General features: G+C 47.9%; 1 long non-coding RNA gene across 1 annotated transcript; it reads left to right on the forward strand.

The window, feature by feature from the left end:
- Positions 1-14,804: 14,804 nt before the first annotated feature.
- LOC142571572 (uncharacterized) lies at positions 14,805-20,200 on the forward strand. Its single transcript, XR_012825905.1, has 4 exons — positions 14,805-14,904; positions 14,983-15,142; positions 15,855-15,878; positions 20,139-20,200. It is a non-coding gene; the product is annotated as an uncharacterized LOC142571572 (long non-coding RNA).
- The last annotated feature ends 646 nt before the right edge of the window (positions 20,201-20,846 follow it).

Raw genomic sequence — 20,846 nt, forward strand, 5'->3', positions numbered from 1 at the left:
TTGGGTTTACTGCACTTGATGCATGGCGTAACAAGAGGCCCCGGAAAGCAAGTGCACCGCTATATGTACTCACGTATGTCACGCCATCATGCCTTTATACTCACTCGACTCCGATTCATGCTACTTCACATTCGCCTCCAAACACCGGCTACCAGACTCAGGTTCTCTCCGCTATCCCGCGGCATACCGGTGACTTCGATCCGCGCTATACACTATACTGCCCTACGGCCAGGCTCCGCTCGCTAGTTCTGTCAACTAGAGCTCTTGCGAATTTTTATTTATATATATTTCTCCTAGTGATATTTGGACACCATCATCATAGTTAGCACTGTTGCGCAGAGCGACGAAGGGACAGGACTTAAGCGAGAAAGCAACACATGACATGTTTTACCACATCCCACAGGAAGTTGTCATCATGGCAGTCGAAGAGGGCATTGACTCATATGACGTTGCAAAAGTCCATAACGAATGTGGAACCACGTCGAACAAGTTTATTGACCTCCTGCACATCTACTTAGAGTCCCTGTTTCTCTACTACAATGACAAGACCTACCTGCAAAAAGATGGCGTTTGCATCGGCTCCCGGATCGCCCCTGTTCTCTGCAACCTGTTCATGCAGGCAGAGGATACCGGAAGCTGGAAGAGCCGCTAAGAAAATTAGGGGTAACCAGGTACTTCAGGTACGTAGATGACTTCCTTGTCTGTCTGCCCGCAGCAAAATTTACTGAGAGCTGTAAGGACGACGTGCTCAGGCTGTTCCACAATGAACACAGCGGGCTGCAGCTTACGTTCGAACTCCCGCGCGAGGATTGCCTTCAGTTTCTAGACCTGAAATTAACCTTTGGCAACTAGCACACATGCTGGACCTACAAGACAAGAAGTGAAAAAAGAATTTTGCTATACGACTCGGGGCACTCAATAATAGTGAATAAAAACGTTGCCACTGCGTGCCTGCTAGAGGCTATAAGGAAGTCATGAGACCACACGGTAAAAGTCTGTGTTCGGATGCAGATCGAGTGCTTGAAGAGGAGTAAATACCCGCACTACTTCTTAGCTTCCATCATGAATGTTTTGCTTCAAAGAAGCCCTGGTGAGCAAGGTTCCAAGGAAGATGCGAGGGGCGAACCTTTCATAACCATGCCCTACATGCACGGAGTATCACAGCGACTGAAGAAAGTAGCTGCTAGGTATGGGCGTACGAGTGGTCCTCACAGCACCACAAAAGCTAAAGGGATGGCGCGCAAAAGTAAATGGAATGACCAGAGAAATTAAGGAACACCCAGAATGCATGCACTACAAGCCACGACCAAAGGTTTATTGACTGCGCGAAGGGAGTAGTCTACAGGATACCCTTGTCATGTGGGGCTGATTACGTGGGCCAAACAGGCAGATGCGTAAACGATAGACTTAGTGAACATCGCTACAACTGCAGCCAGATAAAAGCACCAGGGCACCTGGCCACTCATTGCGCTTCATGAAAGTGCAATGCTGTCTTCCACAAAACGGTGATCCTGCTGAAAAGTAGGAACCAAAGGAAAAGAGATGTCGTGGAAGCACACAACATCAAGATGGACCCACAGTGCTCATGTGTCAGCGCACCCTCTGCTTCATTCGGCAATAAAGGCATTAGCATAATCACTGACAATAGAGGGCGTAGGTAGACCGGGAAGAGCACCCCTAGCTGCGCATGCGTGTAGGCTATATGTACACTTCGTTTGCTGAAAAATAAACCAGTTGATAGTTTGCGCTGAGGTGTTGTGTGTTGTTTTCTTGCATCAGTCCTGTCCCTTTGTCGCTCTGTTCAACAGTGTCATGTCGAACCAACTAGCCCGCTGCAGAATTTTCCTTAATTACCATCCTCAACACTTTTGTGCCGAACGGCGCATTTTTCAAACTCAGCTTTACGACCACAGGTTCTGCAATGCGCCGCCACGTGTCCTTGCAATCCACCATGAACGTTTTAGCTGTGTTCATATATTTTGGTTGGTTTTTCTTTGTTTGTTCTTTTTCGTTTACCACCTTATGACCATTGTATTATGGCTCCCGTACATGGCTTTTTGTGTATAAATAGCATGTTATCAGAAATGAAAGTAAAGCTCGAAGTTTGCGCATGTCGTTTCCTCTCGGTCTCGTTCATTGCTTCCGCGCTAAGAAGTATGATCATTGATATTTTGGTTTCGTCAGAGAAACGGATGTACACATTTTAATATGAATAACTCGCCCCCCCCCCCAATTATCAGCTGTCACTAAAAAAAATTTATTTCCTGTTGGCACAGGTGCTGTATATTCAGGGTGTCCCACATAACTTGAGCCGAGAATTTAAAAATGAAAGGCGCGTCGGAAGCGAATTGAACCAAACGCATACTATTCGCAATAGCATATAGTAACTCAGACAATCTTCTGTTTTCCCCATAACTCACTAATTAATTAAGTTTAATTACCAAACTTTTTTCATTATTGGCTGAGGACCCCAACATACAACGAGACAAGCCAAACACACTATCAGAATCAGACAAGTTGACAAAGCACGCAGCGAGGTCCTATGAGACGAAGCGTTGTGGTGGATCATTTGTGCCGCGTCATGTCACAGGAAAGAATATCAACATTTCTTTTCACCTGCACCAAAGCATCCATGTCAAGACACTTAAGCCAGCAAAGGTAACTATGTTCTTATTTATTTTTCTACTTGGATTTCTACTCGCGGGACACACTGAGCCTCTTCTTTTTCATTTTTGTTCTCGCTACCCCCAGGCTGCCGAACCAGCCAGAGCGCATGCGTTTTTCTCGTGCTGCATCGACCACCATGCTGCGCACTTCGATGCGCGTTCGTTTTTCTCTGGGCAAGTGGATTTTCGCCTGGAAGAGCTTTGGACGCTTAGTGGCTAGCAGACGAGAAAAAAAAACAATGGTCGTTCTCCGCCATCACTGTGGGGACTCGACGGATTGCACCGCGTTCGCTTGAGCGCAGCCTCTCCGTTAAGTCTTGTCTCGCCGGTGTAGGATACCGAGCAGTATGCGTATGGTTCTCGGTAGACCAAGCGTCTCACGTTTTCTTCGATATTCCTTCGGTAGCCACATTAGGTGCCCAAAGTAGGCATTTAATTGCAGCCAACACACTTTACGTTTCTTAATTTGGGTGCCCCCGCCCCACAAGAGGAAAAAAAAATACATTGTTGCGGCGCAGCGAATTGTCACATGGTGAAAGTTCGATTTTGTTACTTCTTTTGCGGAAGGTAATGGGCCACGCGGGACGCTTCAGTTGCCGGGTACACTTATTATATTATTCCAATACCAGCTATATGGACACGCCAGGCGCATTCCTGCCATCGCCCTCATGTTTCATATAAAGTCCAAGGGCGATAACATCGTGACCGAGCGCCGCATGCTGTATGTACGAGTGAAAGCGCAAAGGAAGGGGGGGGGGGGGGGTGTTGAATCGGTGAGCCGATGATGGTGACTCAGTCTTGTGTGCGCAACGGAGAAAAGTGGGGAGCAAGCGCATCGCGCGCGATACATAGCGGGGAGTGGATGGAATGCGGGCGGGGTCTAGGATTCTGTGAATATGTGATTGCGCAACATGTTTGTTTGCCTTGTTTGACGCATTATATACAGTGACTTTTTCTTAGATACGTAGATTTATTGGAGACTTATACGTATATTTAGATATCTTGTTGCGAGGTTTTGTGTATATGTACATTGAACTTTCTTTACACTGACCCTTTTTTGCCCTTTATCAAGCTGTATCTTCGCATTTGTATATTCCATTGTATCTTCGCATTTCTAATGTACGAGGGCGAATCAAATGAAAGTGAGTCTACCCACCCCGCGCGATAATGGTTCGGTTCATTATCTGCAAGGCAGTGAGGCATCTCTCATTTACAAAAGTGACACGCAGGTGGGAGGATAAAGGTTCTGTAATGCTCTCATACATTGGCTTGAGCATGGTTGCGTGACATAAATGACATTCCAAAAGTTGAACAGCGTGTTGCCGTGTAGTTTTTGACAGCTGAAGGTATTTCCCAAAAAGAAATTAGTCGCCGTATGGCTACCTTGTACGTTGAACATTGCATTTCATTGTCCACTGTGAAGTGCTGGAGCAAATGGTTCAAAGAAGAACGCGAAAGTTCCAAAGACGATCCAAGACCGGGCCAGAGCCCATCGTGCAATCACCCCCAACAAAATTGCAAAGGTTGATGAGCTGATCAGACAAGAACGGATGATAAGCATCGATGAACTTGCAGAGCGTGCGAACATCAATCACGGTTCGGTTCACGCCATAATTCATGAAAATCTCGGTTATCGGCTCTTGTGTGCGCAATGAATGTCCAAGATTTTGTACCACCGCCAGAAGGCGGAGAAGTTCGGCGCTGCTTTGACTTATCTGATCCTGTATCACAACGAGAGTGACGACTTCTTTTCTGCAATTGTGATCGGGGACGAACCATGGTGCCACTACTACGAGCCTGACACACGACGGCAAAGCTTACAGTGGAAACATTCGAATTCACCACGCCCAAAGAAAGCAAAGGCCGTCATTTCCGCCGGAAAGGTGTTGACTTTTTTTCGGTCGTCAGGGACTATTACTGATAGAGTTTGCTATCAATTGTTTCCGATATGGTGAAACGCCGAAACGTCTGCTTGTCGCAAGCAAGAACAAACGACGTGAAAAATTGAGTAATGGTGTCATCTTGCTCCACGACAATGCCCGTCCCACCTCGATGATGTGGTTAATACAAAACTGCTAAAGTTGAAGTGGGAAACGCTGTAACATCCGCCATGCAGCTCAGACCTGTCGCCTTGCGACTTCTACATTTTGGGCCAACCGAAAACACAGCTCAAGGGAACCAGATTCGTGTAGGACGATGACGTGAAAGAGTCAGCCACTGACTTTTTTAAGCAGCAACCCAAGAAGTTTTATGAGACGGGAATCACGAGACTGGTTAGTCAATAGGACAAACGTCTAAATGCTCATGGAGACTCCTTTTAAATAAAGTACCCCGTTTGTCATATATTCGGATTGGTTCACTTTCATTTGACTCACCCTCGTACATTTTGCAGAACTCCTGCTTTTTATACGTGCTCTCTGTTGCGACTATTATTTCGGTGCAATTAGTCACGATACACTACCGGTGACAGTTGCTACTGCGTAATACGTTGAAACAACTGACAGCATAATTGAGATTTTTCACTGGCCGTTGCATATGTACAAGAATGTAAACACGGTTCTTGAATGACAAAGATATATGACAAAAATGACATTAACATATTTATCCTCAACTTGTTCAATTCATGGCGTTTACATTTTTCATATCAATGGTATGCACTGTTTTGCTAATTTAGACCTGATATAGTTCTAAAGTTCGCGTGATGTATTCTTTACCTATTAAATAGACAAAAAACGTGGAAGCGTTGATATCAGTTATTCTGGGCAAATTTTACATACCTTGTTTGTTTTGACAGTGCGTAGCGTTCAAGAATTCGTTTGCAGCATCTTTGGCAATGGCAATGCAATTATTATTCATGAAGTTGATCCCTGGACAAATTGTTTAAGAGGAAGCTTTAGCTCGGGCCCAACTCCAACGCGGCCTATTCAGATACATGTAAAACGCAGAAACGCTTTTCTGAGATAAGCCCTGGATCGCTTTGAATGGAATGTGTTGCATTTACGAGAGAAAGTTATTCTAGCGTCTGTTGGAAGCGGAATTTCGATTTAGGGCCTGAATTTTCTTTAAAATATTTCGAAAAACCCCAAAGTTCGAAAAAATAGAAGCACAACGTTTACAATCTAATAGCTTTGCATCAAGAACAGATATTGCGGTTCTGTAAACAGCAAAGCGGACAAATTTGGCATGTCAATTTGTACCTTACGTGAATTGGTTACGTTGTGCACAAGGGTACTGCAAAAGCCGTATTTCCATAATACTAAATTTTTTTTAGATTCATGTGTAACATATAAATTTTGTCCGCTGTAGATGTACTATTAGATGAAACTCACAGAATTATGATATCATTTTTCACTGTTGAGTTACAGAGTTCTAAACTTGATAGTTTGGTTTTCTGAAAATGTGCGATTTTGGCCAATTTTTGATAAAGAATTGACAATGTAAATGAAAACTTCGAAACCAGCAGTCAATAGAAATTAAGTTTTTCTTTTAAATGCAACAAAGCTCTTCAAATTTGGTGCAGCGGTTGCCGATAAAAACGAATTCCTTTTCTACATGTATTTAGATGGCAGCACCCGAGCTAAAGCTTCCTCTTAAGGAGGAGGCCGAGTTGCAACTTGAGCCCCCCCCCCCCCCCCGAACGAAATTTTTGGCCACGCCACTGGCTACGAGCGTGAGGTCAGCGAGTAACATTTGAGTGACCTTTTGTGCGCTTTCGATGTAGCCACACTGTCTTGCTGTTCAGCGAAGATTTCACGTCCCGCAATGCGCATTCTGTTAACAATAGGCGATGACCAGTGAAGGCTCGTGCGTACGCATAATCGCAGTGGTTCTCGCACACAGTCATGATGATGAATTAGCCGAGACTAAAACACGTGTTCCTACGTTGTGGCAAGTACAGGGATTTAAAAGGCGTTGTTTCTTTGCAAATTTTATTCTGGGCGCGCCAAGCAAAACAAAATGCCCTTAACTGATTGATATTTCGTTGAAGCGCGAAACACCAAGGTTCCCTGGGCGTAATTTTTGTTCCTTCTATCCCTTTTTAATCCTAATGACTAGCTCAGTAACCGATAAGCCGATATAAGAATAGTGTAACTAAGTAGTCATGCCTCCGTGTATATACAGGGTATGCCACGTAACCTGTACCAATAATTAAAAATATTCGAGTGCCTCGTAGGTGCGCAGAGCCAAGCTAATGATTTTTCCATCACTTGGGGCATATCACACAATTTTTGTGTTTTGCCTAGTTACATACCTGTAGTCATTATTAATTCAATAAATTCTCAAATATTGTAATCGAAGAAAAATTGCCAATCAGAAAATTGTAGCCCATACATTCTAAGAAAAGTTTACACCCGCTGAGTCGTATCTTGCCACACAACGATAAACGTCATCTGTCTTGTCCGCATTTCTTTTCTTTAACGCTGCGAACCCGGTACTTCCCAATAACGAATGGCATGCGCGTCATCAGCATGACATAGCATTCCCGACAGGAAAGTAGCGGGCGCGGCGTTTTCAAGAAAGGAAACGTAAGCAAGCAAGGCAGATGACGATTATCGTTGTGTGGCAGATATACACCCCAAAGGGTGCAAACTTTTTTTAGAGCGTAATGAAAAAATGAGAGCTTTTTTTAGAGCGTAATGTTGCTCGATGTTGGACATATCACCGAAGGCGACCTGCTATATAATGGCAAACAGCCCAAATTTACGGGCGACGTTTGGGCAAATCAATGTACTACTAAAAATTATCTAGCTGGCCCATCGCGGTGGCTCAGCGAATATATCATATGTAGCGTTCTCCACTACTGGCCACGAGTTTACAGTTTTGATCCCCGGCTCTGGCGGCTATACATTCCCATGTATAGAAACTGTAGCACGCTTTGCGAGAACGTTGTAAAGAAGCCTAGTCAAAAGTATTCTGGAGCTCGCGTCGCGTAGCCCATGCGTTGCTTTGGGAAGTTAAACCGCACCAATGTATTACTGTATGGTGTTTTCATAGCTACACAAATTGTGCAGACCCATTGCACATATTCGAATCCATGTGATTCGAAGTCATCTTTAAGGGATTATCGTGTGCTATAAGTTTGCCCATTTCATTCATGCGTCTTTGGCGCAACAGAAAACACCGTCGGACACGTGATTAGTGTTTTTTTTTAAGTGTGAGTTATTCGGCAAGACAGCAGCCGCGGCCAAGGAAGTCCCCGGAAGGGGTTCTTCTTTCTGATCATTTCACCTGTCATCCTGACGGACGATGCGCGAAGGGTTTTGCCCGAAGGGTGAAGCATTGAAAGCGATAGCAAACACGAAAGGTTCGTAGTTTTATGGGTACTATAAAGTGCAGTAAACATGAAAAAAGGAAGAGAGAGAAAGAGAGGGAGAGCTAGGACTGCCGACAAAGAAATGAAAAACATTTAGCTAAAATATTAAAGGTATCTTCTGGTTCCCGCACGGGAAGCCTTGTTCGCTATCTGTATAAGCTCATTGTGAAAAAGACTCCCGCACGGGAGCCGAAACATCCTTTTAATGCACCCCCCCCCCTTTTTTTTTTGTATGTGTGTGTTCTTAGTCGGCGTTCTCTTCTTTTCACCATGCCTCTTCCTGACTACACGGGATTCCGTCAAACTCCGAATTTCACAAAATACAAAACGCGCCCAAAGACATGCATGAACAGAGTTCACTCAATGACCACGAGCATTGGCTGCCGCCTGGCTGACGTGACGAGAGTGATGAAGAGCGCCGACAGCGGGAAGTGCGTGTCCCAAAAGCGAGCGCTCGCTTTTTACTGAGCATCGTTTCCCAAAACTCAGCATATCGCGAGAACGGCCGCATCTGGCATAGCAAGACAGCGGCGATGTCGCGGACGTGCCTAGAGTGTCCGGATAACAAGTAAGGGCGGTAAACTCTACTTTAGAAAATCACCGCCCCTTGTGAGTACAGGCTATAGTAACGTTAATATTCGACGGTGGGGGAGTTACAGAGTACGACAAGCATTGAACCAAAAGGCGACATTGTGAGGTTGGCTTTGTTTCATAAACTGCGCGAATGTTCAAATTTAACATTTGCAAACTCAGCCACCACCGAGGTCGCGGCCCGATCTTTTGTGCCGAATATAAAAGCCATAAATGTCAAAACGATGTATCGATAGCTATATACCTTAGCGCTACAGTACCATTTGCACGTGAAGCTAATGCTAAATCTTGCAACGTGCATGCTGTATATACTTTATCGTGGGTGCTAGCCGTTGCCTGTAATAATTTCGCTCCCTCCTGCCTCTAGCCAGAGCTCTGCAAGCACCTGCACGGCCCATTCACGTATCAGTTAACGTCTGCCACGCGCCAAGCGTTGTCATGCCTATAAGAGTAGCACAAGCTTATCGGCGGTGCCTCACACAAGTCTTCAAATCACACAAACCAGGAAAAGGCAGCGCCGACTGGGAAAATTCTGCTAAGTCGGAAACGTTTGATTACTGTGCATCAATCGGGAATCGAAACAAAGTTTGAACTGTAAAGCACGCTGCAACAGCAGCCACTTGTCAGCAGCTGCCCGGTTCCGTAGTGACATCTAGAGATGACCAAGGGAAGCTCTCCGTTGAATACTGTGGACTCCCTTACTGAACGGCGCTGCGGGCTGTCGATCGATTCTGATTTTTTATGGGCGGTACGGGCGCCAAGCTTTAAAGCAGAAGTTTTGTCTGTATTCTTCTATGCGGCACGCGGTAAAGTACAGAATTATGAAGTTCGAATAACGCTCACTTTGTAATGATAAAGAAAATGTCATATCTGTTTGCTCAAGAGGATGAAATAACATGTCCAAGATAAAAACAAACTCTCCGACAACCTGCGACACCCTATAAATTAGGAAGCTAATCGACAGACAAAATATTGTACACAGCCAAGGCGGTAAGAATTCTGCAGGATAAGTTTGCCGTTGGACGGACGTGAAGCGTCACTTAGAGAAATTTAACTTTTGAGCACGAGTCAAGCCCTGACATACGCAAAACGGAAAAGAAAAAAAAAGTACTTCTGGCATCTAAAGGAATATGGGATACTTTTATTTTGAGAAGTTCGAATACTGGTCAACAATACTGAGCAGAAAAATGCAAACATTCTGATTCTCATAATTAAACCAGAACATTCAATGTGATATCTCAGGACTATCAAAGCACGGTGCGCTGAATAGTGTACATAATGTATGAACAACACATAACATGTATATTATGCAGCAGGTAATGAAGTTACAAAACTGTAGTGGGCGGGATAGTGAAAAAGTTCCACGTAAGTAGATTATTATTATTATTGTTAATATTATTATTATTATTATTATTATTATTATTATTATTATTATTATTATTATTATTATTATTATTATTATTATTATTATTATTATTATTATTATTATTATTATTATTATTATTATTATTATTATTCAGGTAGCTATATATATTAAATTAAATTATGGGGTTTTACGTGCCGAAACCTCGATCTGGTTATCAGGGACGCCGTAGCGGGGGACATGGGTAATTTGGACAAATTGGAATTCTTTAATGTGCACCAAAATCTAAATACGCGGGTGTTTCCAAATCTTCCCCCGTCGAAATGCGGCCCTCGTGGCCGGAGGTAATTATATATGTGAAATGCAACTAGCTAATACTGAAATCACACTGATAAAGTCGTCTGCGCAATGATACTTCGTAAAATATGGTATTGTCTTCGACAACTCAGTCTCGCATCGCTGAATATTCTTGCCGCACGAAAACACGGTATGATGCAAGAACAAGTACGCAAAGGGACAAAATGCTGCGTTCTCAGCTGAGTAACTGGACACCCGCCTGGACAAACAAGGTTCACGCATGCGCCACGTGGAACGCCAGTTATCAGCATGCGCTGTGGGGACCATGACGGAATTGTTGCGACGCACGTACCCCGGCCGCGGCGGCCGCTTTTCGAAGAAGGCGAAATTAAAAAAAAAAAAACGCCCATGTAGCATCGGGCGCACGTTAAGGAACCCCCTGGTGGTCTAAATTAATCCTACGGCATGCCTCACAATAATATATTGATTTTGGCACGTAAAGCTCCATAATTTAATCAAATGTTTTGACGTTCAGAGTGTTTCAACTCGCCTTACTCGTGATGAATGTCATCTCCTAAATAAATAAATAAATAAAGACTCGCAATAATGGCGTGCCACGCTGAACGGTGGCAGCGCACTGCTTATTCCAATTTATTCCAGAAATATTCGGAGAAGAAACATCAACTGAATTGGTCACATGGGAAAGAACAATGAACGAAGTGAAGCAAGAAATGTAAGAATTATTTCTGAGAATGCGGAATAACCAATTGGTTTACATTTGTCTGCTAACAGTTTACACATCATTTATAGGCCCATTGCCGGTATAATACAACGATCTGTTTTGTTCGATACAATTTTATTCGATTATTCATCTCTGGCGACATGTCGGTTCCGTCAAAAGCGCAGGCGGGGCACCACCACTCGACCCACAGACGAAGCGCACAGAGGGATGAAATTGAAATAGAATTGTTCATTTTAATCAGGCACAGCTCAGATCCCGGATGATGTTCCTTCTGCCTGTTTGTTCACTTGTTCGTTTATTTGTGATGACACCGTTGTCATGATAACATCATCGGCTACATATCACTTATTTGAACAGACCCACCAAATGCAAAACGAAGAAAGTCCCTGAGTTGGGCTTCTCCACATAAATACCCTTATCGCGGATCAGCTATCTTTTCAGGGCTTTTTTGGACGGTACGTATGCATTGTTAGATACGGACCCTTTTCCTGGCATCCTTCGAGTTCACCAGTCCACATCGAATCGCCGTCGCACCCAATTAAGGTGCGCAGAAGCGCGTCTAACACGTTCCCGGACCTGTCAGACAAGTGGGCGAACCGCCACCGGAGGCGCCGCACGTCCAGACAAGTTGGCGGCCCCCACCTCGTGCGCCACACGCGGAGCTATTGTCCCACTGCTTGACTTTTCCCCGAAAGTGCAACGGGAGCCTGGCACGGTTCCAGGTAATCTGGCTCCCGAGAGAAGTTGTTTTGCAGCTCTGAGAGGTCGCTCGAAAACAAACCACCTCCCCTCCCCCCACTGAGCGCATGCAAACCCGGAGGCAACGCCATGGCAAGTCATCCCTCGCACAGTGAAGCCCATGGAGCGACCCCCTGAGCCGAATGTGACTGCACTCGCACGGGCGCCTACCATTTGAGGAAAACGACACCTGAGCGGGCTCGACGATTGGCCGAAAATGACGTGACCCCGATACACCGAAGGGGTTAAAAGCCAGAGACAGGGAGCAGAGAGAAGGATTTCTTCATTCATTCATCTCTTTCGGGCTTCTTGACACGGGCCGCAGCGTCCGCCTTGCTGCCCGCCATCAATGACTTTATCAGTGTTAATTTTTTTTGTATTCTTACTGTAAATAATGTAAATAAACCCTCCAGTTTTCATTTCAAAATCCTCCTCAACGTCGGCCAACTCCCGATCTCAACGGCAAGATCCAATAACTGGGGGACAGAGGTGGGATTGTCCTCCAGATCCAATAGCATGTACGCTTCGTGTATGCAGTGGGCCACAAAAGTTTATGGGACACGGGAGCCACAACAAACGTGAATATTTGTTCTCTTAAGCAGTGGCGCTTCTATTTTGATAGACCACGTGTCAGTCTCAAAACGTACAACATATTTATACTTTAAATTCGAGGGTATGAGCTGCAGGCCTCGAACGAATTAAGGTTTTTTTTTTCGCACATACCGTGACCCGTAAACTTTTACGGCCGACACTACTACACACAGACCAGACTTAAATGTGAGAATTAAATGACCAGTTTGTGCCGGTGGCTTGGCGCAATATACTACAGTAAGAGTTCGATAGGTCTGTTTTGCCGCAGATAGTAACGCAATGAATTATGCTCACAGCAGCTGGAGGTATTCGTAGCCGTCGCTTATGTTTGAGTATGTCATAAAACATGTGAACGTCGGCTTGAAGACTTAATAAAAGCCGAAACAACTGCAGATATGTATTGCTACAGTTGCCACCAGTTGTTACGGGGACGGGGTTTCGGCGACCTTCAACAGCATCTGCTTGGAGCTCGAACCAGGTTGGCCATAGGAGAGGGTTCGGCAGGGAAGACGGGATGATGTAAAAACAAATAACAGAAGTTCAATGCATCATTACGGGTGAACAGTGCGCTCAAAGACAAAAAAATACAGAAACGTTAGGCGTGGGTGCTCCTGCACGCAAGGGCAGAGAAGATTTGTCCGTGACGTCTCGTTGGCCTTCTTATGCCCTACACCATCCGGGCAACCTCATTCTCGCTTGTTCCCTGGTAGAGGGCCTTGTCAGCACACTGGTCAGCCCACACAGACGAATACGGAGAAAAAGTAAAGCCAGTTCCACGCAGTGAAAGCTGTCAAAATAGCGAAGCTGGTGGTCGTTTTCTGAAGTTTTAACTCGTATTTAGCGCGAGTTTCATGAAAGCCCTTTGTCTCGTTGTCGTCACACTTTGCTAGATTCGAGCTTCGGTTCTGGATTGCGCACACTCTTCAGTTGCGGGAGGTTGTGATCAAACCACAGTCTAATACACACCTTTGCAGCTGTGGTCACACTCACGGCCGAGCAATTCTCTCTTAAACCGTTCATCGGCATCCTCCGTGAAAGGAATCTCTCTGCCTCGACGTCTCTGCTTGGCCTCCTACTCTCAAATTTGGGGTTAGCTTGCCTCCACCGGCGCTTGGCTTGTGCTTCTCGCTCTCGAAGCTCAGGATTTGTGCAACGTCGGCACTGCCGCTCTCGTGCGAGTAAAGCCCCTTTACGTGCGAGCTCCCGCTGCAGCACGCGCCCAGCGCAATCCATGGGGCAAAAGGGCGTACGCCGGCGAAACACCTGCTCCTATACTCCTCTCCTCCCACTCCCTCGGCGCGCGCTCTGATTGGTCAGCACCCTTCCTGGCGGGGTCCCGCTGCGAGACGTTCATTTGAGGGATCGCCAGCCGTTTGTGCGCAGGCGCGAGTTCGAGCGGGCGTGAGAGAAAATCTGGGGGCTTTTGCTCCTTGAATATATGACTCTGCCTAGGCACTACGGAGGAGGTTCCTTAGCGCGTATTGTATTGCTTTGTCCCCTAGACATGCCGGCAAGGCGGAGTGCGGAGTCCGCTGGCTGCCCGCGCGGTGAGGCAGTGGGCACGGACGCCTCATTTGGCGATCGCTGTGTCTGAAGGGGCAAGGTTGTATAAGTCGAGGGTCGCTTTTTTCGTCACGACGATAGATTTTTTTTACAAGCACTGCTCCAGGAGGACACATGTAACCGGCAAGCGGAGGCCTCAGGAGAGCACTTGAGGTTATAATAAAGGAGGCGCTGCAGGATCTCCAGGGCACCCAAGGGGTAGCGGGAGAATAAAGCTGGAAGCAGGGCGGCCCGTGGGTTGGTACCGCGGAGGCCGAAGCGTGCCAGGGGGTGTTCGCATAAAAAATCGGCTGTCCGCGAGACCGGACCGATCTTATACATCCCTGTCGCGCGCTGGTGCTGAGCCAGTCATCGCCACCGGCGGCCTTTCAGCCACTTGCGCTCAACCGCGGTTGCTAAGGCTCACTGCCTCCTAGATTTTCAATACTGCGGCCCGGGCCTCACTACGGTCGCTACTGCTCCCGCAGAAACATCCGTGATGTTATTTACAAGGTACATCGCCGTAAGGCGCCAGAAAACGATCATCCGCCACGACTTAGCACGAGCGCCGCAGATGCGAGACAGTCTGTCCGACACAGCGGTCGCCAAATCGGGCGTCAGTGCCCGCTGCTTCAACTATTTTCCGCGCCCGCAGCCTGCGTCCGTGCGTAAACAAACTCGACCGCACTCCGCAATGCCGGCACGCCTAGGGACAAACGCCTACAACGCGCGCTAAGAAACTTGCGTAGTGCCTAGGCAGAGTCATCTATTCAAGGAGCAAAAGCCCACAGATTTTCTCTCTCGCGCGCGCTCTTACTCGTTCCTGCGCATAAACGGCTGGCGATCCCTCAAATGAACGTCTCGTTAACTTTTCCGGCGCCGCTCGCAGTGCTATTCGCCGAGCGCTATCACGTGGTGCAAAATGACGTCAAATGTTCAACTACGCAGCAGCGAAGCCAACTTTACGGGCGCGACGCCGACTCGTTTCCGTCAGTGCCACCGACCTTGCAATTAACGGACCGCGGAGCGTGTCGTTGCATTCATCGGCTCCGAGTTGCAGGTACGGTATTCGACGATATTAAGTTAAGTACTTTGGTGAAGTGATGTTAAACACATCATATTGGCACTTGTATTCCAGTATGACGGGGTGCAGCGCACCAAACTGCACAAAGAGCAACGAAGGTGGCATAGTTCTTTATGCGGTGCCGTAGGGACGGACAGACGTGCGCCGGAGACTGGTATGGCTACTGCGCATGGGCCGAGACCGGCTGGATGCGAAAGGAACAAAGATATGCGAGGTGCGTTCGCCTTGTTCACACTAAAGCAGCATTTATCTCGAGTAACACTCCTTTACACGCTGGAATGCGCACGCCTGGCATGAAAGGTTTGGACTCGGACGTTTTTTTGGTGTAAATGTGCAGCGTGACACAGACGCAGGACAAAGAATGAACGACATGCTTGTGTGGCGCTGCACATATACGCCAAGAATGTTAACTTACCAACTCACTCTGTTCGCTGTGTTGGTTGCATGATTGTTCTGACTATGCGGGTCTAGAACAGTGCATTCAAAACAGAGGAAATATTACCAGATAGAATTTGCTCGCAGCACCCTGGTTTTTCTCTTCTGCGTTATTACTTTTTTTTGTCGCCGTTCTGATTTTTCATGCAACGTTGATTGATGTGCTAGTGCTCATTGTTTTTCAGTGAGCGAAAATACCGTGCGCTCACGCTTATGAGACAGCTGTGATAGCTTCAGTATTTACCGCCCGCAATATCTTGCTTGTTCGATCGGCCTTAGTCGACGTGAGGAATGTAAAATTCTTTTTGTATGTTTAATAAGCGCTGTGCTATAGTAAATTAGTTTTGAGTAGTATGAAGAGATAAGGAAAAATGTGTTGTCGTATTACAGTGTGCAATGTGTGAACACTTACTTTGCAAGTTTGCCATCTTATGTGATTAGTGCAATAAAAATAGCTTGTTGTTACCCTTAATAGCTTGTTGCCTTTCCAGTGGCTTTAAATTGTGCCCCCCAAGGTGTAACGAGCGTGAGTAACGACACGCACACCAAGGCGAGTGCAGAACAAAGACTGAGTTTATTGCAACGCACGCCGACGACTCGAGAACGCGCAACAGCCTCTTGGGAGCTCAGGGTTGCCGGCTGGGCAATGCGCTCCCGCTAGGCTGGGCTACGTTACACCTCCCTCACTCCCACGTGAGGGTCCAGGTTCTTGCTCGAAGTTCTCATCGTAAGTTAGACGCACTCGCGGGTTCCTTGCCCGCACAGGGCGGCGCATGGGAGTTGCTGCGTCGTGCAGGCCAGAGGCTGGTGGACGTTCTGGGGTGCCTGCAGGGCTTGTTTCTTGGCCGCTGCCATTAGCTTTCTGAGGATGGTGGGGCCTGCCCGCTGTGTCACTAGGCGAGTGGAACGGCTCTGCCGTCCGCAGGATGTGCTGCCGATTTCGACGCAGTAGGCTCCCGTCTTCGGTTTCCATCAAATATGATCGTGGTGTGACCTGCCGCATTACTTTGGCTCTGCTAGTCCAACCCTGATCTTCTAAAAGGCGTGCCGTGTCTCCTGTCCTGAGTGGCGGTAGTTCCGGCCTTGGCCGGTGCCTTTGTGTCTGCTTCTTCACCTCGGTTGCCTGAGGGGTGGAGAAGTCTGGAAGACGGCCTCGAAGTTGCCTTCCCATCAGCAGCTGCGCAGGGCTCCTTCCATCCTCTAGTGGCGATGACCTGTAGTTTAGAAGTCCAAGCCACAGAGGCTCATTAGCATGCTTTGTTTTCTTCAGGAGTCTTTTGAACACTTGTACTCCTTTCTCGGCTAGCCCATTTGCCCTTGGAAACCTCGGACTCGAAACCACGTGTTGAAAGTCGCATAGCTTGGCAAACTCTAGGAACTCCCTCGAGGAGAACTGCGGTCCCCCATCCGTGCACACTTCTAAAGGTATCCCATGCCTGGCAAACCACATTTCCAGTTTCTGGATGACTTGGTGGCTCGTTGTTTGAGTCAGCTGTTCTACTTCTGGGTAGTTTGAGTGTGCGTCATAGCCCACTAAGTAGTGCACTCCCGCATGCTCACACAGGTCCAACCCTATCCTTGACCACGGCGACAAAGGGACAGGCTTCATTAGCACTGGCTCTGATGGCTGCCGATACGCGTAGCGACAGCAGGTCTCACACTTTGACGTTTTTTCCTCAATGTCCTTTTGCATAGCCGGCCAATACATTAGGGCTCTAGCTCTCGCCTTTGCCTTGTTCACCCCGAGGTGCCCCTCGTGCACGCGGTCCAGCATTTCTTTCCGTAGCTTCTTAGGTATTATTACTTTAGCGCCTCTCATAAGGATACCATTCACAACCGACAACTCTGCTGCCACCGGCGATAACTGCCCTTGAATGGCCTCACGATTCTCGAGAGCGGTCATCACTCGCCTGACGTCTTCATCTTCAGCCGTCGCTGCCTGCAGCCTCTTTACCATGGCGTCACTGACGAGAGTTGAAAGTACGTTCACAGCATGTATGGCTACATCTTCATATTCCTCTGCCCGAGTTGGGTCTGGTGGGATCCGCAGACGCGACAGCGCATCCGCCAGTAGGAGCTGCTTTCCAGGCACGAACTGCAGGGTGAAGTCGAACTGCATCAGACGCAAGAAAAAACGCTGAACACGAGGGGGCATTTCATTCAATCCCATTTTCGCAATAGCTAGAAGGGGCTGATGGTCTGTTTCGATGGTGACATGAGACCCCACGATGAATTCTCTGAAGCGTTCGCAGCCGAATGTTATTCCTAGTGCCTCCTTCTCAATTTGAGAATACCGAGTTTCCGCTTGCGTTAAAACACGCGAGGCATACGCCACCGGTCTCCAACCCCCCTCATGTAGCTGGAGGAGAGCAGCACCCAAGGCAAAGTTGGACGCATCGGTTGACACTTTAGTGGGCCTCTGAGTGTCGAAAATGGCCAACAAGGGGGCAGAGGACAGCATGCCGCACAAGTTTTTCCATTCCTTGTCATGCGCCTCTGTCCACTCGAATTCACTGTCCTTCCTCACGAGGGAGCGTAGCATGTGTGTTTTTTCAGACAGACAAGGCAAAAACTTTCCGAAATAGTTGACTGCGCCTAGGAGTCTTTGCACCTCCTGTTTGCACGTGGGTGAGGGCATGCTGGCTACGCATCGCACCAGATCCGGATCGGGCCGTATTCCTTCTTTAGAGAGGACATCACCTAGGAACTTGATCTTGTCAGTGGCCACTACACACTTCTCCGGGTTAAGGGTAAAGCCTGCAGTCTCAATTGCTCTGAGCGCCGCCTTCAGTCGGGCGTCGTGCTCCTCCCTGGTTGCTCCCCATACTAAGATGTCATCTATGTAGACTCGCACCCCCGAGAGGTTGTCCAGGGCATCACTCATGGCTTTCTGAAAAACCTCCGGCGCTGAACTCAGCCCAAATGGAAGCCTCAGGAACCGGTACCTGCCAAACGGCGTGCTAAACGTGCAGATGCAGGACGTATAGTCATCTAGAGGTATCTGGTAGAAGCCTCTATTAGCGTCCAGTTTGCTAAAATACCTGGCTCCGGCCAGCTCTGCCTCAATGTCCTCTCTTCGGGGCAGCTCGTAGTGCTCCCTTCGGATACCCTCATTCACACGCCGCGGGTCCATGCACACTCTTAATCTCCCATTTTTCTTAGTTACGATGACAAGCGGGCTTACCCAATCAGTTGGGTCCTGCATCCGAGTTATAATGCCCTCCGCCTCCATGCGGTCCAACTCCTGGCGCAGGGGCTCCTTCAGTGCGTGTGGCACCCTCCTCGATGGTAGCGCTATAGGTCGCGCATCGTCTTTCAGGCTGATCCTGTATTTCCGCCTCGTACATCCTAGGCCACGGAATAGAGCGGGAAACTCTTCAATAATCCGCTGCTTGTCCATTCCTTCCTCTTGTGACACTGACCGGACTCGTGCTATAAAGCCGAATTTCTCACATGCCTCAAGGCCGAGTAATGCCTGTTTGCCCTTCTTCACCACATAGAAAACCAGCTGTTCGCATTTATCGCCCACTTGAAGAGGCAGCACCGTTGTACCAACATGCTGTATAGCATTGCCTCCATAGCCTGAAAGAACAGTCGGGCTGGGGCGCAACGGTGGCTTTCGCTTGAGTCTCCGGTATAAAGATAACGGCAACAAATTCGCCTGGGCTCCCGTGTCGACCTTCATGTGCACTGTATCTGTGTCAACTTTAACCGGGACGATCCAATCGTTCGAGCTGGCGACGCCGGCTATATGCACGTCTAATATTTCAAAATCATCTTCCGACTTTTCTTCAGGGCACTCAACTTCTTGAACGCTTCTCTTCGCTCTGCTGCACGCCGCGAAGTGGTTCAGTTTTCGGCACACCACGCACCTCTTTCCCCATGCCGGACATTTTCGCGGCGGGTGACAGCTGCCGCAGAAGTTGCACCGCCGCACAGTCTTGCTCCGAGCCGGCCCGTCTAACTTTCCTTCCACTGCGCCGATCACCTGTGCCGTCTCTGCCTGCTCCCATACTCGCGCCTGGCTCGTGGCAGCCTCCGCCGCTTTGCAGAAATCAATGGCCTTCTAGAGTGTCAAGTCCTTCTCGCGCAGCAGCCTGTTGCGCAACTTTTTGTCCCGAGTTCCACAGACTAACTGGTCACGCACCATGGAGTTTTTGAGATCGCCAAAGTTACACGACTGCGCCTTGAGCTGCACGTCCCGCAAGAACTGTTCAAATGGCTCACCTTCATTCTGGAGTCGCATGCGGAAGACGTATCGCTCAAATGTTTCATTCTGTTGTGGTGCGCAGTACTCTTCGAACTTGCACACTAGCACATCGTAGTCCTCCGCCTGGGCAGACGTAAGTCGAAAAGTGTTGAAGACATCAATGGCCTCCTGGCCGGCCACATGTAAAAAAATGGCAGCCTTCTCCGCGCTGGTACGTTCCTTTCCCGTGGCTACGAAATATAGCTCGATGCGTTGCCTGAACTTCTTCCAATTGGCTGCCGCGTTCTCAGCGAGCACCAGCGGAGCAGGAGGCGGTAGGGCTTCCATGCGCTGGCTTGAAATTCGAGCTTGCTATGCAACGGTCGCTTGCGCGGGAACGGCCATCCCACTTCTGACACCATGTAACGAGCGTGAGTAACGACACGCACACCAAGGCGAGTGCTGAACAAAGACTGAGTTTATTGCAACGCACGCCGACGACTCGAGAACGCGCAACAACCTCTTGGGAGCTCAGGGTTGCCGGCTGGGCAATGCGCTCCCGCTAGGCTGGGCTACGTTACACAAGGCTCCAAGAACCAGTACTCTTCCCCTGCTGCCACCAGCCCATTGCTCATCCATTGCTTTGTACGAAATAAATTTGATCTAGAAGCTCGTGCATCTTGAACCTTTTTCCACTTGCAGGTTTGCTGCTGCGAAGCAGCTGTTTAGTTTGCGGTATGAGTGAATCGTAAAAATAAGCTTTGCATAAAATGTGCGCGTGTGAACATTTGGGATGCGTTTAAATCTACGTGTCTGCACCGCATGTATCGAAAACGTGCAGCTGCTGTGAACGTCGGTTAGTGATAAATGACCTCCTGTTAACGACAAGTGAGATAACTGCAGGCACGATAGTTCTCTTGGCGACGAGAATTAATCGGCTGGTTTCGGAAGCCTAAATGCTCTCACATAATTGTCCGCCGTACGTGTGCGAAGTTTTCTTTAAACACCCTTTAAAACATGTCTTGCCTTCAGTCCTTGGAGAGAAAATTTCATATGGATGCTGAAAAACATTGCACCACTTTTTGATGCAAAGTACTGCGCGTTTGGACGCAAACTTTTGAGCTGTTCAAGCCATGGGCGTAGTCAGGATTTTATTTCGGGGGATCGAGGGGGGTCATACTCCCTATATGTACATACGTTCGTGTGCGTTTGTATATGTGCGTGTATATATGCACATACAAACTAAACATTTCGGGGAGTTGGCAACCTACCCCCCTTCTGGCTACGCCAATGG

Source organism: Dermacentor variabilis, chromosome 1 (assembly GCF_050947875.1).
Source record: "Dermacentor variabilis isolate Ectoservices chromosome 1, ASM5094787v1, whole genome shotgun sequence".
Classification (NCBI taxonomy): Eukaryota; Metazoa; Arthropoda; class Arachnida; order Ixodida; family Ixodidae; genus Dermacentor; species Dermacentor variabilis.